The sequence below is a fragment of the Etheostoma spectabile genome, unplaced genomic scaffold (genome assembly GCF_008692095.1).
Source record: "Etheostoma spectabile isolate EspeVRDwgs_2016 unplaced genomic scaffold, UIUC_Espe_1.0 scaffold00002135, whole genome shotgun sequence".
NCBI classification, from domain to species: Eukaryota; Metazoa; Chordata; class Actinopteri; order Perciformes; family Percidae; genus Etheostoma; species Etheostoma spectabile.
The window spans coordinates 28,233-55,018 of record NW_022602860.1 but is presented as its reverse complement, the minus strand read 5'-3'; the positions used below and the strand labels follow the sequence as shown (position 1 = coordinate 55,018).

Below are 26,786 nucleotides of genomic sequence, written 5' to 3'. Positions count from 1 at the left end.
ATGCGCAGCTCATTTTTACAGTCACTGGTTGGAGGTCCATGCAGCCACAAAAACCTCACAGCATCTTTGTCCCTTTCTGTTAGAGCTATCTGCAAGAATGCCTTAGTAATGTCTGCAGTAAAGGCTATCTGGTGGAGCCTGAACTTGATTAGCACGTCTAACAGAATGTAGTGGAATGGCTTCGAATGACGACCGAAAACGCTTGTCTTTTACTAAGAACATTTATTGTTCTCTATGCTGCAGTTTATACAAGAAAGAACAGTTTAGGCCTGGCGGACACGGATTACGTCTAGCATCTCACGTTCATCTGCAAAAACTAGCAAGAATACACACAACTTCTGTGAAGGCTACTTCAAAATAAATGCATTTTCTGTGACGTTCTTCAGTATAAAACAAATAAAGTTGTGTACCTTTTCAAGTATCAGCTATAAACTATATTTAACATTTCCTTTCCGTTTTAAACTAAACATTTCACAACAGCATATACACGTCAACTTTCTTTTATATTAATGCATATACACATCAACTTTCTTTTATATTAATGCATATACACATCAACTTTCTTTTATATTAATGCATATACACATCAACTTTCTTTTATATTAATGCATATACACATCAACTTTCTTTTTGATTTATCATCACCATTCATTATGTCATCATCACTATTCATTATATCATCATCACAATTCATTATGACATCAACTTTCTTTTTGATAAATGCATATTCACATCAACTTTATTTTGATTAATGCAAATGCACATCAACTTTCTTTTAGATTAATGCACATACACATCAACTTTCATTGATATTAATCCACATACACATCGACATTCTTTGATATTAATGCATATACAGATCAACATTCTTTTTAATTAATAAATATACACATCAACTTTCGTTTTGATAAATGCATATACACATCAAATTTCTTTGTGATTGATGCATCTACACATTCATTATATCATCATCACTATTCATTATGACATCAACTTTCTTTTAGATTAATGCATATACACATCAACTTTCTTTTTTATGAATGCATATACACATCAACTTTCTTTTAGATTTATCATCACCATTCATTATGTCATCATCACTATTCATATGACATCACTTTTTTGATAGATTAATCATATACACATCAACTTTCTTTTTGATTTATGCATATACACATTCATTATGTCATCATCACTATTCATTATGACATCAACTTTCTTTTAGATTAATGCATATACACATCAAATTTCTTTTTGATTAATGCATAAACACATCAACTTTCTTTTAGAATAATGCATATACACATCAACTTTATTTTATATTAATGCATATACAGATCAAAATTCTTTTTAATTAATAAATGTACACATCAACTTTCGTTTTGATTAATGCATATACACATCAGCTTTCTTTTATATTAATGTAATACACATCAACTTTCTTTTTGATTTATCATCACCATTCATTATGTCATCATCACTATTCATTATGACATCAACTTTTTTGATAGATTAATGCTGATACACATCAACTTTCTTTTTCATTAATGCATATACACATCAACTTTCTTTTATGTTAATGCATATACACATCTAATTTCTTTTTTATTAATGCTTATACACATCAACTTTCTTTTTTATTAATGCATATACACATAAACTTCATTTTAGATTTCTGCATATACATATCAACTTTCTTTTATATTTATTCATATACACATCAATTTTCTTTTTCAATATATCAATACCATTCATTATGTGATCATCACAATTCATTATGTCACCATCACAATTCATTATGACATCAATTTTCTTTGATATTAATGCATATACACATCAACTTTTGTTTTGAGTAATACATATACACATCAACTTTCTTTTTGATGTATGCATATATACCTCAACTTTCATTTTCATATACACATCAAATTTCTTTTTTGATTTATGCATATACAAATCAACTTTCTTTTCATTATATCATCACCGTTCATTATGTCATCGTCACAGCTCATTATGACATCAACTTCGTTTTAGATTAATGCACATACACATCAACTTTCTATTATATTAATATATACAGTGGTGTGAAAAAGTGTTTGCCCCTTCCTCATTTCCTGTTCCTTTGCATGTTTGTCACACTTAAGTGTTTCGGAACATCAAACCAATTTAAACAATAGTCAAGGACAACACAAGTAAACACAAAATGCAATTTGTAAATGAAGGTATTTATTATTAAAGGTGAAAAAAAATCCAAACCATCATGGCCCTGTGTGAAAAAGTGATTGCCCCCCTTGTTAAAACATACTATAACGTTAGTTACTTTGGTAACTCCAGATTCTATTAGTATAGGCGTAGCCCTCTAAGGGCTACGCGCATATAATAAGATCAACTGCGTCCGCATTTACTGCATATATACAGAGCGGACCCGTTGTTCGACTCCCAAAACATCAGCTTTTTCTTCAACTAATGTTCTAGGAGCAGGTGGCCCGGACCTTAGAGGGCTACGCCTATACTAATAGAATCTGGAGTTACCAAAGTAACTAACGTTCTATTTCGTATAGGCTTCGCCCTCTAAGGGCTACGCTATTGGGTTAGGGCGAAGCTGATGTAGTCAATGCCACCTGCGGCACAAGGTCCACAAGCCAAACATGCACCACATTGCCCCAGCAACAATGTACAGAGGCTAGTCAGAGTCATTCTTCTGACAAAGCCTGCCCTGCCAATGGCGTGGCCGGAAAGGTTCATGAGGCCCGCAATATGATGCAGTAGTACAATGATTAAGGGGGGGTTAAGCGTGATTGATCCTGTCGCGCATGCAACGGAGAGACATGATTACCTCCATGCATGCAACATGATTATGACAACGTATTAGATAAGAGCTGTGTCTCACAGAAATACCCCAGATACAGGAGGGGTGAGACAGCAGAGCAGGGTCATTGCAGCACTAGGCGTGAAGGAGATTGGCGAACAAGGCATCCGCTTTTTTTTTTTTTTTTTTTTTTTAAGCACATTCAGCGCGGCATTACGCGTCACTGACTGTGGACAGAACCGCATGAGATATGGAAGATTCAGACATATCTCGCAGATAAAAGCGGATGAAGGGGCACGGAGAAGCCCAAGAAGCTGCCGCGCAAATGTCGGCTACTGCCATGCCTTTAAATAGAGCCGCAGACGCCGACAAAGCCCTCGTAGAGTGACCCCGAATGTCTTGGGGGGGCTCTTTCCCTTCCGAGCTATAAGCCTGGGTAATAGCCTTGCACAGCCAGCGAGACAGACGCTGTTTTGAGAGGGCTGAACCTTGGGAGTGTTCTCTATAATGCACAAACAGCTGCTGAGTTTTCCTGATATTTGCCGTGCGTAAAAAGTATTGTGACAGAGCGCGCACCGGACACAACCGGTGGGAAGCCTCCTCCGCATCGTTAGCGTGAGGTGGGGGAAAAAAAAACCCTCGAGGGAAAACACCCTCGACCGAAAAGAACTAGATAAAGTCTTCGGTGTGAAGGAGGGATTTGGCTGTAAGGTGGCTGCGCTCCCATCCCCTCTAATGGAGAGGCAGGACGGAGAAACTGACAGTGCGCATAAATCACTCACTCTTTTGGCCGACGTTAGGGCAAGGAGAAGTGCTGTCTTAAGCGACAGCATTCTGAGCGAAGCCTGTGCCAAAGGCTCAAAGGGGGGCTTCCCCAGAGCCCGCAGCACCAGAGCTAGGTCCCATTGGGGGCGAGGGGGCGAACAGCCGGTTTTTGACGCCTAACCCCTTCAGGAAACGCTTCACCAGGGGATACGCAAAAACTGTCCTCTCACCGAAACCTTCGTGACAGGATGAGATGGCTGCTGCGTATGCTTTGACTGTAGACGGAGCCAAATCATTATCCACCAGAGTTTGTAGGTACGTCAGCACGAGAGGTAGGGGACACGATGTGGGATCTGCGTCCCTCTCTGTGCACCAGCGCTGGAAGGCAGACCAGCGCCCTGCGTAGCCTGCTATGGTAGAGGGGGCTCTGGAGCCCTGGATGGCGCGTACCACGGCGGGGGGCAAGCCTAATCTCTGTAAGCGCTCCCGCTCAGCAACCAGCCCCACAGTCTCTGATTTATCACTGGGGGATGACAGATCGCACCGTTCAGCTGCGATAGTGCGTCTCCCCGCCACGGAATCTGCCAGGGGGGAGCCACCAGCAGCCGAACGAGGGTTGGGAACCAGGACGCGCTCGTGCGCTCCGGTGCCACCAGAACAGTTAACAGATCCTCCTCCTGGACGCGCTCCAGGAGGCGAGGGATCAGAGGGACCGGGGAAAAGCATATAGGAGGGTTTTGGGCCAGGGTTTGTGGGAGAAGGCGTCTACGCCGAGGGGAGGGTTGTCCCGCGCGCTCAAGGAAAAACCACAGTGTGCACTGTGTGTTCTCTCGTGAAGCGAACAGATCCACCTCCGCTTCCCCGAACCTGCTCCATAACGTTTGAACGATAGTGGGATTCTCTTCTTCCAATTTATGGCAAAACCCAGCGTTTGCAGGTGCTGCAGAACCTCCATAGTGTGCAGCGCCGCTTGCTCCCGAGAGGGGGCTAGAATGAGCAGATCGTCCAAATAAAAGAGGACTCTGATGCCCCTCTCCCGTAGAGGCTGGAGCGCCGTTTCCATGCACTTGGAAAAGGTGCGGGGGGCTAGTGAGTCCCCTTGGAAGGAGAAGCGCAGGAATTTCCTGTGCCTGGGAATGATTTGGATGTGAAAGTAAGCGTCTTTCAGATCCACGGGTGTAAACCATTTGTCGTGGCGCACACATTCCAACACGTGCCTGATGGTGAGCATGTGGAAGGGGCGCTCCATGACATACCGGTTGAATTTTGACAGGTCGAGCATGGGACGCAGTCCTCCTGACTTCTTTGGGGTGAGAAAATAGCGAGAGTAAAAACCCTCGTTTTCCTCCCCTGGAGTGACGCGGGAAGTAGCTCCGCTCGTCAGCAACCCTTCTAGCTCTGACGTCATTGCGTCTGACTCTGCCAGGGATGAGACCGTCGTCTCCAACACACCCGCGAAAGGGGGTGGGGGGGGGAGGCGAACTGGAGTGTGTAACCCCGTGTTATCAGCTTTGACATCCACGAGTCCATGTGAGTCAAGCCAATCCATGCCGCGCTGCACTCTGACAGCGGGCGAGCACATGTCTGAGTGTTGTTCACCGACATGGCAGGCAGGGAGCGCAGAGACCATCCCGCCGCTGGGCGAGACGAGTGATCGCGTCGCGTCGCCCAGCCCATGGTAGGGCTTTTTCGAAAGGGCAGTGGCCGGTCGCCGCCGTGTGGGGCGGGAGCGGTCACTGGGTTAACCCGACCCCCGCCCCGCCGGCATCGCCGTGGGGAGGTGGGTGGACAAGCGTCGTCGTCCACCGTGGGTGGACGCTCATTTCCGCTGTCTGCGCAGCGGGGACGCAATGGCGCCCCGCTCGCGGCGACGGCTTGGTGTGTGCTTGTGTGGGGAGCGACTGTCATAACAGCGTCTTGTTTAGAGCAAACAGGGGCTGTTCGGCCTTCTCCTTTTTCTTTCTTTTCTCTTAACGTGTCCCTCGTCCCGCCGGCATCGCCGTGGGGAGGGGGTTGATTGAGCGGCGTCATCCACAATGGGTGGGCGCGATTCCCGCTGCCGGCATAACAAGGGAGCTGTGGCGCTCCGCATGCGGCAGCGGTTACCTGTGTGCTTGTGTGGGGAACGACTGTCATATCAGCGCGTTGTTCAGAGCAAACAAGGGCTGTTTGGTTGAGGGGAAAAAACGACTGTTAAGATGGGAGGTAGTGGCCCTCTAACATGCCGTTGTGTTTCCAACTCTCAGCCGAAGACAGATGATCCCCGCGTCCCGTCATAGCCACCGTCGTTGCTGCTTGCTGGGGGGCTCGGGAGCCGGATTGGACCCGGTGGGGCCGCTCTCATGGGTCTCCGACCTCGTGCAGCCCGCCGGCCGAGTGGTGCCGGCTGTTGCTGCGGAGGGTGACCGTGCCGAAAAAGCCCTTCTGAAGCTAAGGGGCCGTACAGACGCCAAACTAGCGTCTAACTGCCGCGGTCAGCTGAGGCATGTGGAACCAGGTGTTTCACTGGGCCAGTCTGCCAAGCCATGACCCTGGACAGCGCCACCGTGGGCACCGTAATCCGGGTGAGGATGGCGGTGGGCTACGTTGTTTGTGCTGCCAGCCCCTGGGAAACCCCGCAGCCGTGTCGCCTTGAGCCCGAGTAAACGGGGCGTAGCGAGAGACGGGAGCCTTCAGTTTCCCAGGCTGGGAGAAAAGCCACCCGGCCGAAGCTCTGTGAAGCGCAGCCAGAGTGGGGCCCGTGAAGGGGGCGGCTCCGGAGCTTAACATCCCCGCTCAAAAAGGCCGCGAGCGGGGGCTGGCAGCTCCATCGGGAGTGCTACGCCTCTCCGCTCTGCCGCCGTCCTCTGCCTCCCCGGCAGATCAGCGAGGGGAGCTTTGGCGGTGGAGGCTGGGGCCGTCTGAGGCAAAGGGGAAGGCCGCTCGGTGGTGCCCCTGGCCGTTCGGGAGACGGAGAGAGCTCCATGGGAGAGCGTTGATCGCCGTCTCCAGGCCCAATTCCTCCTAAGGGTAAGGAGGGAAAAAAAGACCGGTAACGGCGGCGCTGTCCGAGAGAACAGAGCCAGCGGACTCATGCTCGTCGAAAGACGCCGTCCGCCCGCGGATCCAGGGTGTCGCCGGTTGTTTCCGTCTGTCTGCCTTGCTCCCGTTCCTGCCCCCGCAAGCCTGGCAAGACCAGAAGAGCTTCCGCCTGTCAGTTAGCTCTTTAGATGACAGGCGGGCGCAAAACTGGCAGGAGGCGTGCCGGGTGAGAGCCTGGCCGGCGAGAACGGCGCCGAGGCAGGTCCCGCAGCGGGGGTGAAGGGCCGGCGGCAGGATGTAGCCGGTCTGGCAGGAGGGTCAGACGCGAGCACCACTGGAACTTCTTGTCTTCATACTGCGTGAGCTTTGAAGAAAAAGTGGGAGTCGAACAACGGGTCCGCTCTGTATATATGCAGTAAATGCGGACGTAGTTGAGGCCCGAGCTGGACGCTAGGGCGGGAAAGAAAATCTTCACGACTGCGCATGCGCGAAGGGATAAACCCAATAGCGTAGCCCTTAGAGGGCGAAGCCTATACGAAATAGAACTGTGGTTGTCCACACCTGAGTTCAATTTCTCTAGCCACACCCAGGCCTGATTATTGCCACACCTGTTCACAATCAAGGCATTACTTAAATAGGAGCTGCTTGACACAGTAAGGTCCACCAGAAGATCCTTAAAAGCTACACATCATGCCGAGACCCAAAGAAATTCAGGAACAATTGAGAAAGAAAGTAATTGAGATCTATCAGTCTGGAAAGGGTTATAAAGCCATTTCCAAAGCTTTGGGAATCCAGCGAACCACAGTGAGAGCCATTATCCACAAATGGCGAAGACATGGAACAGTGGTGAACCTTCCAAGGAGTGGCCGGCCGCCCAAAATTACCCCAAGAGCGCAGCAACGACTCATCCAAGAGGTCACAAAAGACCCCACAACAACGTCCAAAGAACTGCAGGCCTCACTTGCCTCAGTTAAGGTCAGCGTCAAGCCTCCACCATCAGGAAAAGACTGGGCAAAAATGGCCTGCATGGCAGAGTTCCAAGGAGAAAACCACTGCTGAGCAAAAAGAACATCAAAGCTCGTCTCAATTTCTCCACAACACATCTTGATGATCCCCAAGACTTTTGGGACAACATTCTGTGGACCGATGAGACAAAAGTGGAACTCTTTGGAAGGTGTGTGTCCAAGTATATCTGGCGTAGAAGGAACACTGCATTTCATAAAAAGAACATTATACCAACAGTAAAATATGGTGGTGGTAGTGTGATGGTCTGGGGCTGTTTTGCTGCTTCAGGACCTGGAAGACTTGCCGTGATAAAAGGAACTATGAATTCTGCTGTCTACCAAGAGATCCTGAAGGAGAATGTCCGACCATCTGTTCGTGTACTCAAGCTGAAACGAACTTGGGTTCTGCAGCAGGACAATGATCCTAAACACACCAGCAAGTCCACCACCGAATGGCTGAAGAAAAACAAAATGAAGACTTTGGAGTGGCCTAGCCAAAGTCCTGACCTGAATCCTATTGAGATGTTGTGGTATGACCTTAAAAAGGCCGTTCATGCTCGAAAACCCTCTAATGTAACTGAATTAGGACAATTCTGCAAAGATGAGTGGGCCAAAATTCCTCCAGGACGCTGGAAAAGCCTCATTGCACGTTATCGCAAACGCTTGGTTGCAGTTGTTGCTGCTAAGGGTGGCCCAACCAGTTATTAGGTTTAGGGGGCAATCACTTTTTCACACAGGGCCATGATGGTTTGGATTTTTTTTCACCTTTAATAATAAACACCTTCATTTAAAAATTGCATTTTGTGTTTACTTGTGTTGTCCTTGACTATTGTTTAAATTGGTTTGATGTTCCGAAACACTTAAGTGTGACAAACATGCAAAGGAACAGGAAATGAGGAAGGGGGCAAACACTTTTTCATACCACTGTATACACATCAACTTTCTTTTATATTAATGCACATACACATCAACTTTCTTTTAGATTAATGCATACACGCATCAAGGTTTTTTTTAGATTTCTGCATATACACATCAACTTTCTTTTTGATTAATGCATATACACATTCATTATGTCATCATCACTATTCATTATGACATCAATTTTCTTTTAGATTTATGCATATACACATCAACTTTCTTTTTCATTAATACATATACAAATCATCTTTCTTTTCATTATATCGTCACAGTTCATTATGACATCAACTTTGTTTTAGATTAATGCACATACACATCGACTTTCTATTATATTAATATAAACATCAAATTTCTTTTTGATTTATATATATACATCAACTTTCTTTTTAATAAATGCAGATACACATCAAATTTTTTTTGATTAATGCATATACACATTCATTATGTCATCATCACTATTCATTATGACATCACCCTTTTTTATAGATTAATGCATATACACATCAACTTTCTTTTTGATTAATGCAGATACACATCAACTTTCTTTTTGATTAATGCATATACACATCAACTTTCTTTTTGATTCATCATCACCATTCATTATGTCATCATCACTATTCATTATGTCATCATCACAATTCATTATGACATCAACTTTTTTTTTAATAAATGCATAAACACATCAACTTTCTTTTTTATTTATGCATAAACACATCAACTTTCTTTTTCATTAAAATGACATAACAGCTGCTACTTAGCAGTTCCCAGTATATTACTACTTCCCAGTCCCAACCCTCGCGGTAATTCTCACTTGGTGTGCCGCTTTCCAAATCCAAGGCCTCACCTATTCCCCCATTGTCACAGGGCCAATATTTTGTCCTTACTGTTTTTTTGCCAATCAATAGTGCAAATCTTGCTACACTTTTGTATGGCTTTATCTTGTCAAGTATTATAACAACGTTTTGATACCAGGAACCCAACGAGGTTTCACAGATCATTCAGTTTTTAGGACAATTTCTGACGGTAAAATCTGCCAGCCATGTCTCTTCAGGTCCGTTGACAGTTTGGGCAACGGGCAGCTCCACGTGCATCGTTAATTGTTTTTCCACAAGACAGAAGATGGGTGCACCGTTCCCAGCGATGCTGCAATACCGGGTCGATGCGTGGAGTGAACTGAGCAAGCCCCTTTTTCAACTCCCATTGCTAAAAATCCATTTAATATGTTGTCCCCTGATAGAGGACATATCAGATATTAAACTGATAAGAACAGATACTACACTTGATCTTAGCCAAAAGGCCGAGAAGCGATGACCACCACCTCTATGCTGTCAGATGCGACCTCCCCGGACGGTTCTCAGTTGTCACGGTCCAGTAATTTTAAATGGACATAACAGCTGCTGCTTAGCACCCCCGTCCAAGCGCTTCGTGGGGAAGCACAAAAAGTTTTAGTTAAAGACGGCAATTTTTGTTTTCCCAATTGGTCAAGCTCCTGCCAACGTGCAATATTCCCATGCTGTCACATTTTGGCTACGTTTAAGAATCTGAGTTTCCTTTTGGAGAGCATATTTGTTTTTCACAAGTACAAAAGGCTTAGCCAAACAGCAAAGCCCACCAAAAATAATTTCAACTCATAGGCGTTCCTCTCCACGGAAGTCTTTAGTAAAAGGCGAAAGACTTGTGCGTTATGAAGAGAAACCAGAGTAAGTACAGCCCACTCTCGAGAGCAGCCGAAAACGCCAGTCTTCCCAGTCCCAACCCTCGCGGTAATTCTCACTTGGTGTGCCGCTTTCCAAATCCAAGGCCTCACCTATTCCCACATTGTCACAGGGCCAATATTTTGTCCTTGCTGTTTTTCTACCAATCAAAAGTGCAAATCTTGCTACACTTTTGTATGGCTTCATCTTGTCAAGTATTATAACAACGTTTTGATACCAGGAACCCAGATCATTCAGTTTTTGCGACAACTTCTGGCGGTAAAATCTGCCAGCCATGTCTCTTCAGGTCCGTTGACAGTTTTGGCAACGGGCAGCTTCACGTGCATCGTTAATTGTTTTTCCAGAAGACAGAAGATGGGTGCACCGTTCCCGGTGACGCTGCAATAAAAGATTGAATGGAGTCAAGCTTTTGCCAACCTGCAATATTCCCATGCTGTCACATTTTGGCTACGTTTAAGAATCTGAGTTTCCTTTTGGAGAGCACATTTGTTTTTCACAAGTATAAAAGGCTTAGCCAAACAGCAAAGCCCACCAAAAATAATTTCAACTCATAGGTGTTCCTCTCCACGGATGAGAATAATGCGACTATGCGTACATGGGATTATAAATTGGACAGAATGATGAAGGTGGTAAATTTATGGAGGATGAGGGGTTTATTATTGAAAGGGAAGGTTGTGGTATTGATTTCTCTATTTTAGTCTCTGGTCACTCATGTAGCCTACTGGAGACGTGCGATTTGCCGTCTGCAGTGTTGAAAAAATTAACTGATATGGTTAACATTTTCAGCGGAAGTCCAAAGCCGCCCGCGTTCGACATACGGTTTTAATTAATGATGTCAAGATGGGGGGCCTAAACTTAATGGATGTGGGAATCAAGAGGGATGCATTACGGGTCAAACTTGTTGGTAGGTTTTTGTATCCAGAATGTAAAGCAGCGTGGAAATCAAATTTTGAAAGCGTTTTGTTGACGGTAGGACACTGTAGTATTTATAACCTTTTGACGATACATGCGTTGACGAGCCTCCATCATTTGCCCGCTTTTTATAGGGAATTGATGGAGGCATGGAACAAGGCTGAGCCTTTCACGTCTTTGCAATGTGTGACCAAAGAACAAGTGTTGTATGTCCCTTTCTTGAACAGCCCTTTTTTTCTGTATAATGGCCGGCGAATCACAAGCCGTCTTTTGTATGTGAATGAGTGTGTAACTGTTGGACATATGTGTGATGATAATGGTGTGTTTGATTTTTATATGTTGTGTCGCCGGCTTCGGCTCAGGGGCGTGACGTGTAGGCCCAAGCAAATGAGGGAATTGAGTGAGAAGATTTTTAGATGTTTGAAACCTGAGTGGATGGCACTTTTGTCCGCAGGTCTTGACATTACATCAGAGGTTCCTTTTGGCTTACAGGTCACTATTGGTCAATCAAGCTCAAATGTCACGGACATGCACACGAAACATTGGTACCTTTTGTTTATACAAATGATTGTTTCACAACCGGCTGTCCTTGTACATTGGAGCACCTTTTTTCCTCATCTCGAAATGATAAGTATATGGCAACACATCAACATCAAGAACGCATCACCGGCAATCTTCCATTTAAATAGCTGGATTTCACCCCTTTCACTTGCTTACGGCCACAACACCCTGAAAGCGCCCGCTCTCGTCTGATCTCGGATGTATGTTGTATATAATATTTGTGTTTATTGTCTGATAAATGTGCCTTTTTGATATTAAAAGAAAAAAAATCTTGTTCGCCCGATTTTAAAGAAACCCCTTGAATTTCTGTGGTCTGTCTAATCCACTGCGCTAAGGGCTCAATAAATAGAGAAAAAAGAAGAGGTGATGCACCACAGCCCTGGCGGGTTCCTCTTTCTAATTTAACAGATTTAGACACGTCTCCGTTTATTTTTATTCTGGCAGTAGGTTTGTTATACAGTGCGGAAAAAGTCCCAATCAAGTCAGAGTGAAATGCCTCCATTACTTTATATTAAAAAGTCCATCATACTGAATCAAACGCTTTTTCGACATCCAAACTTATTATAAGAGTTTCTAATTTGCATTGCCTGGCATGATTCATTATCAGAAGTGCTTTCCTAATATTGTCATGCGTCTGCCTCTGTCGAATAAAGCCTGTCTGGTCCTTGTGTATAAGTTCAGGTAACACTATCTCGAGACGTTTACATAATATGGAAGTAAATAATTTGTAGTCAATATTAAGTACGCTTACAGGGCGATAATTACCACATACAAGTTTGTCTTTATTTTCTTTGGGGATAATGGAAATAATATCTTCTCTCCATGAAGGAGGAATAGTCTTCGTTTCGAGCACCCCGTTAAATGCTTTCATTAACGTCGGAGCCAAATGATATTGCATGAGTTTATACCACTCTGAATTGAATCCATCTGCTCCGGGGGCTTTTCCATTTCTTAATCTCTTAATTGCGGATGTAATTTCTTCCTCCGAAATTTTTGAGATTAGCTTCTCGTTCTGATCATTTGTGACTTTAGGTAGATTTAGTGAAGACAAAAAGAAGTCAATATCCGCTGCACTTCCTAATTGTGGTTGAGAATATAGTGACCGATAATACTCCTCAAAACAGTGTTGTATTTTTTCCAGGTTAATTTCGATTTGGCCTGTTTCAGGGTGTTTAATTTTGAAAATTGTCCTTGTTTCCTTGTTGTTTCCTTAATCTATATGACAGAAGTTTAAGCGCTTTCCCTCCAGTATCGTAATATTGCTGTTTTGTAAAAATAAGTTTTTTCTGGATGTCCTGTGTGGTTATTTCATTTATCTCCTTCTTTATTTCGAATATTTTTGCCTTTACCGAATCCTGTGGAGAAGACGAATGCTCTTTCTGTAATTTTTTAAGTTTATTCTCAAGGTCTTGTAATTTTCGTTTTTTCATTTTCTTTACATTAGAAGAAATTGCTATAATTTTCCCACGTAGCACTGCTTTTAAAGCATCCCATAAAATAACTGGTGAGACTGCATCATTGTCATTATACTCCAGATAGGATTCAATTTCGAGCTTCAATTTATTCCTAATTTCCGTGTCATTCAGAATATTATTATTCAATTTCCATAGGGTAGACTTTATTTTGCCTTTAAGATTAAGTGACAAATATATCGGATTGTGATCTGAGAGTGCACTTACTCCTATGTCACAGTTTATCGCTCGAAACATATCATTTTTGAACATCAGAATTAAGTTTATTCTGGAGTAAACATTATGTGCCCCAGAATAGTGAGTATAGTCCTGCCCTGTCGGGTTCAGTTCCCTCCATACGTCTACTATTCCTACTTCTTTCATGAAATTTTTCACTTTCTTATATAGTTTTTTTGTATCAGGTTTGCCACTTGAACTGTCTTTTTTCGGATTCAATCGAATGTTAAAATCTCCCCCACATAGTAACACTCCCTGACTTTTTGTTGTCATTGTTTCAAGTACATGTTTGTAGAATGACCAATCACTTCCTGGTGGAATATAAACATTGAACAGACTCACCAAGGTTCCTTCAATTTTGCCAATTACCATAATATACCTCCCTTCTATATCTTTATGTTCAAATATGAATTCGAAATTTAGTGCATTGCACACCAAAATCGCCTCTCCTCTACGCCTACCTGATTTGTGTGAAGAGAAATATACCTTTGTGAAACCCATTTTATTTAATTTAGCATGTTCACTATCACTAAGGTGGGATTCTTGTGTATATCCTATCTGGACCTTGTCCCTTTTCAGTAGAGTTAACATTTTTGACCTCTTAACTGGGTTAAGTATGCCATTTATGTTAAGTGATACTAGCTTTGTAGATCTATTAAACATGTGACCAGATCAATAGATATAGAGTATAACGAAATAATAAACAAATTCCAAAGATGAACAAACAGAACTGCATAAAGCTTACCAAAATAACAAAAGGGTGACTTCCTATGTGGGGGTCTTCCCTTTAGACCCTAAGATCCACCGGGGGGGTGCTCTAAGGCAAAACCCTTCAGCTGAGATTCAGCGAAGGGGGTCCTTATTGGCTCACAGCATCTTGAAAGCTCTACCTCTGTAACCCATTTATTCAGATAACGCAATTCTTTCACCACCGTGACTTAAAAGTAACTGAAATCGCTTGGAGGGTCACCGCGTCGTTCTCAATTCAGTTCGTTGTCGTGCCCAGGGTGTTCCTCCGGAATGGGCGAAGCTTATCCTTGTAGCTGATGTCTCGAGTGGGGTCGCGTGTAGCTTTCTTGGGGCGCCAATTCACTCGGGTCCAGGACAGCTGTTTTATTCGTTCGGTCAAAGATGCCGGTGGCGGTGCTGGCATTGTCGCGACCACGTATCCTCATTTCACAAGGTCTTTGGCTGCTTCAGTTGGCGAGTCATATATTCTGGTTCCATCCTCGTGCATCGCTCGTAGCCTAGCGGGGAATAGCGTTTGAAACTTCACATTGTTAGCTTTCAGGACCCTCCGGACGTCGACATACTCCTTCCTTTTCGCGATGATCGATGGCGGATAATCATGATCGAGGTTTACCTGATTGTCTTTCCATTTGAATTCTCTCGTCCCCCATGCTTTAAGCAGTAGCATCTCCTTCACCTTGAAGCTCAAAAACTTGATCACAATAGAACGAGGCGGTGCACCAGCTGCCGGCTGTGGGCCTAGAGAGTGATGCGCCCTCTGAATTTGCAGATCAGGCATTTCGTCAGACAGTTGAAGGCCCTCGTGAAGAAGTTTGTCCACAAAAGACAGCATGTCAATGGAGTCCTTTTCGGTATTTTCAGCTACCCCATAGATCCTTAGATTATCGCGCCTGCTGTGGCTCTCCATTTCTGTTAGCTTCTCCTCTAACCTCATGTGTAGCTTTAGCATCTCCAACGCTGCATCTTCTGAGGTTTGTATCCGTTCTTCGGCCTTTTCGATCCGGTTTTCCGCCTCAACCAGTCTGTTGTTAAGACCCGATATGTCACTTCTTAGTTCCTCAAATTGCTGTCTATTCTCCTGGCGGAATTGCCTCAATTCTTGCAGAATCTCTGAGTCCGTCATCTTCTAGTTAGCCTTGACCGTCAAGGATAAAACTGTATTTCACTACTCAAGACGCATCAGAAACAATTTAAATGTTTACGGTGGAGAATCGCCCTAATCTTTAAAATAAATTCTTGCTATATGTTTGATATAAAAGGGGCTTTTGATCAAATTTCGCGGGTTTATCGGGAGCTGTGCGACCGTTATGGCTGATGTTCCAACCGGAAGTCCCGATGTGCGAAATATTAAGCTTGGGCATTCCTCGTTAGTATAATGGACAGTATCTCCGCCTGTCATGCGGAAGATCGGGGTTTGATTCCCTGATGGGGAGATTTTTCTACCTGCTAACCAATGCTACAAGGCTTCGAGGAAGTCCCGGCGAACGCGTGGGACTACTCGGGAAAGTGGGCCGCGGCTCAAGCTGTGTTCAGCATGGGAGGAGAACTCCTGACTCTAAATGGGAATATTGTCAAGCGATGGAAAAAGCATATCTACTGGACATGAACAGCACCTCACAAGGCGCAGCAGACGGTGGGAGAGTGTCAAGTCTGGGCACTTTGTAATTCCTTTTCTGCTCTTTCCAGATTATGTTGTTCTGTTGGCTTCATCAAACAGTGATCTACAGTGCCCACTGGGGCAGATTGAAGTCCAGTGTCAAGCATTCGGAATCAAAGTCAGCCCCTCCAAATCTCAAAGCTCAGGATTTCTCCCATCGCGTTGGAAGTCAATTGCTGTCCCAAGTGAAGACGTTCTTGTATCTCAAAAGCTTATTTCAAACAGTGCAACTTGTTCCAACACAAAAACCACATTACTACTGAAACTTTGGATGGTACGCCTCCGCCTCTCACACGGAAGACTGGGGTTTTATTTCCCGATGGGGAGATCTATCTACCAGCTGCTAATTATTTCCCAAGGCTACATTGACACTACTACATCTGCCAGAGTAGTTTGGATACGAGGCCTAACCATAGCAAAAGATATGCAATTTTTAAGAATGTATTATAGTGGATATACTCCAAGAAAGACAAAGGTTTTACAAAAGGATTGAGAATGATCCTGCTATCAAAGATATGTTTTCAGTGACGATATGATCACCTACCTCAGGATCCAGGAACGTAGGCAGACAGCAGGAACCTAAGACGGATCCAAGAATGTCAAACATCAACTATGAGGCTAGGAAGTTGAGGTTCAGGTAGATTAATTCAATTCAATTTTATTTATATAGCGCCAAATCACAACAACACTTATCTCATTGCGCTTTTCATAAAAGAGCAGGTCCAGACCATTTTCTGTGATGTTATTTACAGAAACCCGAAAATTCCCACCAAGAGCAAGCACTAGGCGAAAGAGGCAAGGAAAAACTGAGCCAGCACTAACTATAAGCTTCATCAAAGAGGAAAGTCTCAAGCCTACTCTTAAATGTGGAGATGGTGTCTGCCTCCTGAACCCAAACGGGAACCTGGTGAGGAGCTTGATAGCTGAACACTCTGGCTCCCATTCTATTTTTGGAGACTTTAGGAACCACAAGGAACCCTTCATTCTGGGAGCGCAGTGCTCTGGTTGGGTAATAAGGTACAATGAGCTCTTTAAGATAAGATGGTGCTTGAACATGAAGAGCTTTGTAGGTGAGAAGAAGGATTTTAAATTCTATACTGGATTTTACAGGAAGCCAATGCAGAGAAGCTAAACCAGGTGAGATGTGATCTCCTTTCCTGATTCCTATCAGAACACGTGCTGCAGCATTCTGGATCAGCTGAAGAATATGTATGGACTCTTTTAAGCAACCTGATAATAAAGAATTGGAGTAATCCAGCTTAGAAGTAACAAATGCGTGGACTAGTTTTTCTGCATCAATTTTAGACAGGATATTCCTGAATCTCTGAATGTGATGTTATTACTACTTCACTGTGAAAATTGATTTTTGCAATATTACATCGGTGAAAAAAAGCAGCACTAATATCTAATAACACCATTACAGAGAGAAGTCCTTTGTCTGAGGCAATTAGACAACTGAACTCTAAATCCTGACTGCTGAACTACACGCCAGTAGGCAAAAACTTCTATACAAGATGTCTATCAGATAGTGCTGTAGCAAAATTTAAGGATGTGATTCCATCAGCTTTTAAGTCATTCCCAAGTCACAAAGTAACGGAGGACTCCTATGCTAATTTTGGTCCCTCCCATATCGATCATTTTGTTGATAGTGCAGCAGGCTCGCTGAGAATGACACTCGACTTTGTTGCCCCTCTAAAAAAAAAGATGATAAAACCAAGACGTTTAGCTCCATGGTATAACACTGAAACACGAAAATTAAAGCAAATAACGCGGAAACTTGAGAAGAGTTGGCGTTCCACCAAACTGGAAGATTCTTGTATAATTTGGCAAGATAGTCTTAAAACGTATAGGAAGGCCCTCCGTAATGCCAGAGCAGCGTACTACTCGTCATTAATAGAGGAAAATAGGAACAACCCCAGGTTTCTTTTCAGCACTGGAGCCAGGCTGATGGAAGGCCTCAGCTCTACTGAGCAAAGTATTCCCATAGCTCTTAGTAGTAACGACTTTATGAGATTCTTCAATGATAAAATTATAACAATTAGAAGGAAAATTCCCCAAGACCTGCCTTTAACTGGCACTGACTTATCTCTGAACACAGGAACCTTAGAAACAGCTGTAAAACCAGATACATGTTTAGACTGCTTTGCTTCACTTGATCTTTATCAATTTAATTCAGTTATTTCTTCATCTAAACCATCACCCTGCCTATAAGACCCCATCCCGACTAGGCTACTTAAACAAGTTTTACCCTTAGTCAACAGTTCTCTACTAGCTATAACCAATCTGTCTTTACTTACAGGCTATGTACCATAGCACTTTAAAGTATCTGTAATTAAACCTCTTCTAAAAAAGCCAAACCTTGATCCAGATGTTTTAGCCAACTATAGACCAATATCCAACCTTCCATTTCTCTCTAAGATTCTTGAGAAAGCAGTCGCCAAACAGCTGTGTGACTTTCTGCATAGCAACAGCTTATTTGAGGATTTTCAGTCAGGATTTAGAGTTCAGTTGTCTAATTGCCTCAGACAAAGGACTTATCTCTGTAATGGTGTTATTAGATTATTAGTGCTGCTTTTTTTCAACGATGTAATATTGCAAAAATCAATTTCCATAGTGAAGTAGTAAATACATTACATTCAGGAATTCAGGAATATCCTGTCTAAAAATGATAAAGACAAACTAGTCCATGCATTTGTTACTTCTAAACTGGATTACTCCAGTTCTTTATTATCAGGTTGCTTAAAAGAGTCCATAAAGATTCTTCAGCTGATCCAGAATGCTGCAGCACGTGTTCTGATAGGAACCAGGAAAAGAGATCACATCTCTCCTGGTTTAGCTTCTCTGCATTGGCTTCCTGTAAAATCCAGAATAGAATTTAAAATCCTTCTTCTCACCTACAAAGCTCTTCATGTTCAAGCACCATCTTATCTTAATGAAAAAGAAAGTTGATGTGTATATGCATTAATCTAAAAGAAAGTTGATGTGTATATGCATTAATAAAAAATAAATTGAATGTGTATATGCACTCACTAAAAAGAAAGTTGATGTTTTTTAAGCATTAATCAAAAAGAAATTTGATCTGTATATGCATTTATCAAAACAAAAGTTGATGTGTACATGCATTAATCAAAAAGAAATTTGATTTGTTAGGCATTCATTAAAAAGAAAGTTGATGTCATAATAAATTGTGATGATGACATAATGAATGTGTCTATGCATTAATTAAAAAGAAATTTGATGTGTATATGCGGTTATTAAAAAGAAAGTTGATGTGTTTATGCATTAATCAAAAAGAAATTGATGTGTATACGCATAATCTGTTCCGTTAACGTTTAGGGTTTCTTCAGCTTCACTTCGGTTGTAGTCCTTACATAGTAACTGGTCGGTTTGTAGTCCTTACATAGTAACCAGTAGATTTCTGGTGAACGTGGGGTTTGTAGTCCTTACATAGTAACCCTCCTTACATAGTAACCAGTAGATTTCTGGTGAACCTGGGGTTTGTAGTCCTTACATAGTAACCAGTAGATTTCTGGTGAACCTGGGGTTTGTAGGGAGAGTGGGGAAAAGTGAGACATTTTTTACATTTGCTCCCCTCCAAGTGAGCTAAAATGATATATCAGTTAAATTTACACATTTCCCATTAATTCAGGATGTTTCCTTGTTATTGTAATTATCAGAATGTATTCAGGATGAAGGGCAGTGAAAATATGATGTTTTTTAAAAAAGTGGTCTTGTGTCTCACTTTACCCCAGCTTAGGGGTAAAGTGAGGCAGACCAGAGAAGTCAACGGGGTAAAGTGAACCAACTAGGGGTAAACTGATCCACTTACCTTTTCCACTCTGAAACTACCATAACAACATATGTTGTAACAGGTTAGAATCCTGACAGCTAGCCTGACAACCTCACATCCCAGAACAAATGCCAGACTAGTAAAATAATCATTGGAATTGGTCTATTAAGCACATTTTTTCCTACAACACTTGAAAGTAATTCTAAACAAAATCAAATACAACATAATGTAATTCAAAATGTTTTATTAACATTCAAATGAGAGGTATGAATCACCTTGCTGCAACTCAACTCCTACACTACAAAATATCCCTTTTTTATATGTATATAAAAGTCTTAATATAAAAATGCCAGGAGCCTATGTACAGTTGAACACACAGACACAGTCTCGGGGTCAGAACACAGGACCTTTAGAGCCAGCTAGAACAGCCTGGGACTCAACAGGACTAGATCCACAATCAGAGCATCAGTCATTCTCTACAAATACAGTAGGCCTATACAACTACTCCACATTCCAGCCCTGAAGATTGCAGGGAAAGATGAAGAGTTGCTCTCTACGTGTGGTCCCTCCACGCCTCTTAGGTTGAGGCAGCTTCTTCACCACATCTGCTTTGGGAACATGTGCCACATCTTTTTCTTTAATAGCAAATGTGGGTCTCTCCCACACTTTTGTGTTTCCCTGAATTTTTCTAAGGAATTGGGTAAGAATTTCATCATCTTCAACTTTTTCAACCATGCCAATATACCGGACGCTCCTGTGTTTGGTTGTAAAGTTAATCATGACAAAGTCACCCACAGACAGATCTTTGTTTCCTGGATCACTTCTCTCATCCTCAGAGCTCTCTTCGTCATTATCAAGTGGGACAGGGACATCACTCTCCTCAGAGCTGCTAACTACAATTTTCCTTTTGGTTGCTTTCTTTTTCGGTTTTCCCTTTTCTTTGCTATTTTGCTTTTTCCCCGCCAGTTTCTTTTGTCTTTCTTTATAAGCCTCTTCAATTGCCTGCTTCTCGGGAGTATCAGTTATGATGGCTGTCTTCACACGCTTTCGTTTGGTTTGTGTTCTGGGGGGACATTTGGGAAGTGGTAGTATTTCACGAGGAGACACATATCCAGGTCGGCTGGGAACACGTGGCACATCTGAGTCAGCTGGCGAGGCACATCCATGTGGACCATGCACAGTGGATGGATAAGCATCAGCGGGTGAATTGTCTGCAGCGGGTGGTTCGTCTGCAGGTGGATCATCTGCAGGGGGTGGACCATCCAGATCATCTGCAGTGGCAGGCTGCAGCTCAAGGTTTGGCCGGTCTGACACCATGGATGGTGCAAACGCTTCATCAGGGAAAATGTCTTGGTTATATGGGAAAATCCCAGTGGACCTAAATCCAGAAGTGATGTTGCGTGGTGTCACTGCTGACATGAAAGCCTCATTCACAAGTCCTGCAGTCTGGTAGATGGAGACTGTTTTGCCGGGGTTAGACCTCATCAAGAGCACGGCTGTATTGGGTCTTGAACGGGCCATACACGGTCACATCGAGAGGCTGCATGCGATGGGATGTGTGGGGTGGGAGGGTGAGCAGAACAATTCCGTTGCTCTTGGACATTTCTATTGCCTTGAGTGAGATGTGAGCTTTTAGATTATCCAGGATTAGCAGCATGGGACGATCAAGGGTGCAGTTAGTGTGCTGTATCAGGTAATCAAGGAACTCAGGCCAGATGTCTTCATTCATCCATCCCGTTCTGGTGGCGGTACCTTTGGCTCCTGGAGGTGCTCCTGTCATGAAGCAATCCTTAAACTTGACTCTGGGGAAGACAAACATGGGAGGTATGGCATTTCCAGCAGCATTCACTGCACACACCACAGTCACCAGTTCTCCTCTTTCAGCCGATGTGACAGAACCAACTTGCTTTTTTCCTGTCTCTGTCACAACCTGATCAAATAGAAAGTTTAGAATCAATGGCATGTGCAACCAGTATTCTACTACTGGTCTAAAGGTACAATGAATTTCTTTTCATGTCCAGTTCACAGATTCACAACATTACCACAGCATTATACAAGTACCAGCACTTAACTGTCCACTGCACTTTTATATGCACCAGCACTTTACTGTCCACTGCACTTTAATATGCACCAGCACTTTAATGTGTACTAGAACCATACTCTTAACCTAATCTGTACCAGCATTTTTAATATGTGCTAGCTCTTTAATATGCTCTCTAGTGTATGTGTAGTTTACCTGCTGTGGCTTTTGTACTGTAAAGACACCTGTTTCATCCACATTGTAAATCATGTGTGGAGGGAAGGCATGCCTGTTAAAGATGAGAGGCAAAGTAAGAACCTTCTCAGAATCAAAGCCAAATCTTACAGGTAATGCCTCCGTAAAGCATTTGCGACTAAATAATTAATTCTGTCACCTGTCCATCACTACAGCCAGATTGTCAAAGAACTCCCTGACTGTAGTTTTATTGAAGGCTGTAGCCCTTCCCAGGGATGTTGCCTCTGGAGTTCGGATAGAGAGATGGCGACGTGCTAGGAAGCTGCGAAACCAATCTTCACCTAGAGTAGACAATTCATTATTATAAGATTTAGCTGTGTGCCAAGATCAGTTGGCCTTAATTAACCTACAGAATCATGTGATCTCTTGCACACCCTAGCCTACCTGCACATTGTGTCTTTGTCCAATTGTCAGGGACAGGGATATTGTTTCTTTCTGCATATTCAAAGGCCAGTTGACGGGACTTAACTGGAGGAAGGCCATGGAACTGTTCAGCTAGTTGTTTCAAGTGTTTGGCAAGCTCCTCCTCCATCTCATCTGTAATAATTCTCTTTGCCTTAGCTACTGCACCCCAGGCTACTGTTTTTACTTCCCCTTTCTCTTTTTTCTTTATGAATCTTAAAAGGCTTGACTTGTCAATATTTCTGTCCCTTGCAGCTGCTCTGATAGACTTCTTTCCTTCCTTGACCTCAGCGGCTGCACTCTCCATCTCCTCGAGGGGTGTTTTGCCCCAGGTTGTCTTCCTGGTGTATTGCCTTGGCATGATGGCTTTTCTACAATGTTTATGACATTTAAAATAAAAATGTAACATTACATATTAATTAATATGTAATTAATATTAATATTACATTACATATGCAATGTAATATTACATTAAAATATGTTTAAAACTAAACTTAACTTGTGCCTCATGGTGGGGTAAAGTGAGACACTGTATCACTTTACCCCACAGCATTTGTCTCAATTTACCCCACCTCCACCATTTTTGAAAAAATGACCTTTCTTAGCAATTCAGGCTAACCTTCAGCTAGCATCATCACATGGTTTTATATGTTGGTAGTTCATCAACAGGTATGATATAAGTTTTTCTACCTGAATCAATTTGCTTTGGCACAACAGTTGATTAAGTTGACAGCAAGAAAATTTACTTTTACATGCAAAAAAAACATTTTGTTGGAAAAAGCATGCTTACCTCAGCTAAATGAGCTTCTCTCCTTTATGGCCAAGGGGAAATGGAGGAGCTTGGAAACAAAATGGTCACATGGGCACAAATGTGTTCTGTTGCCTAGATACAGGGGTTGTCTCACATTACCCAGTGTCTCACTTTACCTCACTCTCCCTACTTTTTTACTCGTGGGCGAGTGTCTCGGGCTCAGAGGGTTAATAAAAATAAAGCAGAGCACATGCAGAAGACAACGGAATAACTGTTAAACACACTTTTATTTCAGAGCAGAGCTGCAGCTGATTTGACACATGAGACTCCAGGATTAATCTTAGCCTGGCTGTTAGCCTGCTCTGGACCAGGCTAGCCTCAAAGAATAAATCTCCATGGTTACTTGGCTGGGTTTAATTCAATCTGGTTTTGTGCAACCGAGATCAAGCTAAATTCATCCAGGATAACTTGAATATCCCAGATCAATCCCTTATCCTAGTTTCGTGCAACAGGCCCCAGCTGCTGAAATCAAAGTTCAGTCTGTTCACCATCACACACACTCTGCACTGTGAAGCAGATCTGAGACTCAAACACAAAAACATTCATCTGATTTCATCTCTGGTTATCAACATTTGAACTGTTTGACTAAAACACTTCATGATATGTCACATCTAAAAAATAGTCAACTGTTATTGGTCACTATTATGTCCTTTATACTTTCAATCATATTGTAAAATATTAAAATGTGGTAAACAAATGTTTTCAACAATCATCGTATAGTCTAATGTTTCTAAATGCTTTTAATAAAATCTATATGTTTCACCATTTGTTCATTTGATAATATCATGATTTCATTCATCAGTTGTCTCTCTTTACTGGGATTGATACATCCCCCCATGATAAAAAAACTATGTACCTCAGTGCAACCTACTCAAAATAACTATTATATTTCCTTTACATACTGTACATGGAGACATTTGCACCATAAATTAATGCAGAAAAGACACAAATTGTTGCAGAAAAATAAACTAGAATGCAGAAAATGAAGTGTCCCCCCCCCCCCATGTTGAACCCAAGGTCCCCCCCGCCTGACGTGGATCTCCTCATGTTATGTTGCCTCACGAAGTCATAATTAAAGTCAGAAAGTCAAAGGTATAACTACTATTCTAAAAGTCTGACAACATTATGGGATGGATCCCTACAGAGATAGACCTTTTAGTTAAAGAGTAAGAAGCTTTTAGTTTAACATGAATCAGCCCCGAAATCATCATCACCAAACCCACCAGACTCCATGTAAATAATCACTACTTTTAGCGTGTATAGAGCAGCATATCTCCACCAGACTCCATGTAAATAATCACTACTTTCAGCGTGTATAGAGCAGCATATCTACACCAGACTCCATGTAAATAATCACTACTTTTAGAGTGTATAGAGCAGCATATCTACACCAGACTCCATGTAAATAATCACTACTTTTAGCGTGTATAGAGCAGCATATCTCCACCAGACTTCATGTAAATAATCACTACTTTAGTGTGTATAGAGCAGCATATCTCCACCAGACTCCATGTAAATAATCACCACTTTTAGCGTGTATAGAGCAGAATATCGCCACATTTATTTCAGCTTGAATGTGTGATACACCCTTAAGGGATAACATAATAACCAGCGTAGCGTTTAGTACGAATTTCAAATTTTATTGGTAAGCAATATTAACGTAGCGGGGAAACAAAGAAAGCGGAACCAATGTGCGGGGATCGGTACACCACGGTGCCCAGGTGACGGACACTCTTTGGAGACGAGGATGGCGGTTTGTTTTCTCACTCACTGATGCCGTAATTCTGCTTTCCAGGTTGGTACTCGGTAAAATGACAAACGACGGTTTCCCTCTGACGTGTGTATGGTGTACTGAAGCTGTGGTGGGTTAGTTATGGAGTTTATGATGTGTAAAGGCGAGCTACAGAGCCGCGTTTGTAACCGGAAACGGGTTTCGTAAACAATAGAGCTAGCGGCTAGCTAACAGGTGTGTATCGTGGTGGGATCATAGACAGCTAAAGAAATGGACCAACAGGTCCCGTTGTTGCCATGGAGACCAGTGAAGTCTATTAGAAGCTCTTTCCCGGTGATGCTGAGCGTTACTGCGCAGACTCCAACTGAGCTTGAAGACGTAGATGTGACGTGAGTCTGAAAGCTGTAAGTCTTCTGGTAGCTGTGCAAGACAAATCTCAATCATTCCCAATCAGCAGAGATGGAGAGGTAGGTATATGTTAGGAGATAACGTAGACACAGGCTAATTACTGCTAACTAACATGCTAGTTAACATTAACATAGACACAGGCTAATTACTGCTAACTAACATGCTAGTTAACATTAACATAGGCACAGGCTAATTACTGCTACTAACATAGGGTTGTGTGTGTGATTCTGGGTGCTGGTGCTTCCATTCCCTGGTAATGAGTTATTTTGTGGTTTTCAACGTATCCTGACAGGATTGTTAATGTTAAAATGTTGTTTAACTCTTAAAGGGGAGTTCCTCCTAAAAGTTGTACAGAGTATTAGTAAAAAAATGTATTATAAGTTGAACTATTATCCCCAAGTGTATGATGGTTCATGTTTTGACTCTGAAGTCGTGTGAATATTTATTTTCAGCCAAAGAGGGTTTATGATTTCCATGATGACATTAGTATAATGGAGGAGTTTTGGAGGTAGAAAGAAGAGATATATATTATTATTGAAACGGTGCAGTAAGGGTGATATTTATTTTGGGAAGGACAAGACTATTTCTGGGAATTTGAGTGCGGAAGATTAAAGAAAATGGTGTTCGGGTTCTTAAATTGAAGTGAAACATGTTTCCACGAGGGGAACGTTGTTGTTGACGACTGTTTTATGCTTTTGTGTTTGGGAGAATTTGTAATAAACAGAGATTTGGAGACGAGGACGGCGGTTCGTTCTCTCACTCACTGACTCCTTGATTCTGCTTTCCAGGGTTTCTCCTTGAGAGTTAAGTAGTGAACCCCAATCAAGAAAAACATTTGTTACCACGGTTACTCAATTTGAACCCCCCCTCCCCCCTGGGGCAGACGTCAAGCTGGCGACTGGAGGAAGAAAGAAGGAGGAAGAGGAGGAGGAGCCTGCAGCAGTGAAGGAGGAAGAGGAGGAGGAGCCTGCAGCAGTGAAGGAGGAAGAGGAGGAGCCTGCAGCAGTGAAGGAGGAAGAGGAGGAGGCGCCTGCACCAGTGAAGGAGGAAGAGGAGGAGCAGCCTGCAGCAGTGAAGGAGGAAGAGGAGGAGCAGCCTGCAGCAGTGAAGGAGGAAGAGGAGGAGTATGTGGTGGAGAAGGTTCTGGACCGCAGAGTGGTGAAGGGAAGAGTAGAGTTTCTGCTGAAATGGAAGGGGTTCTCAGAGTAAGTATGAGTCTAGAATATTAATAATTGGTGATTTTGGTCCTGATATATATATATATATATATATATATATATATATATATATATATATATATATATATATATATATATATATACACACACACACACACACACACACACACACACACACACACACACACACACAGCATCACACAACAGCATCATTTTCGGCATTCTCAAAGTTGAAGGTTTGGTATTTTGACACTAAGGTGCAGACCCGCAAATAACCGTACACCATGGCAACAGATAAAAGGAATGATCCAAATTAGCAGCTAGAGTGAGAATGTATTTCCTAAAAAACAAAGTGTGAGGAGATGTTCTTCTGTCTGCACTCACCTTTCC

General features: G+C 42.7%; 2 non-coding genes across 2 annotated transcripts; both read right to left on the bottom strand.

The window, feature by feature from the left end:
- Positions 1 to 9,635: 9,635 nt before the first annotated feature.
- Positions 9,636 to 9,826, bottom strand: LOC116675684 (U2 spliceosomal RNA). The gene has a single exon (XR_004328505.1). It is a non-coding gene; the product is annotated as a U2 spliceosomal RNA (small nuclear RNA).
- A 278-nt stretch (positions 9,827 to 10,104) lies between these two features.
- On the bottom strand, positions 10,105 to 10,221 carry LOC116675686 (U5 spliceosomal RNA). The gene has a single exon (XR_004328507.1). It is a non-coding gene; the product is annotated as a U5 spliceosomal RNA (small nuclear RNA).
- Between the last annotated feature and the right edge of the window lie 16,565 nt (positions 10,222 to 26,786).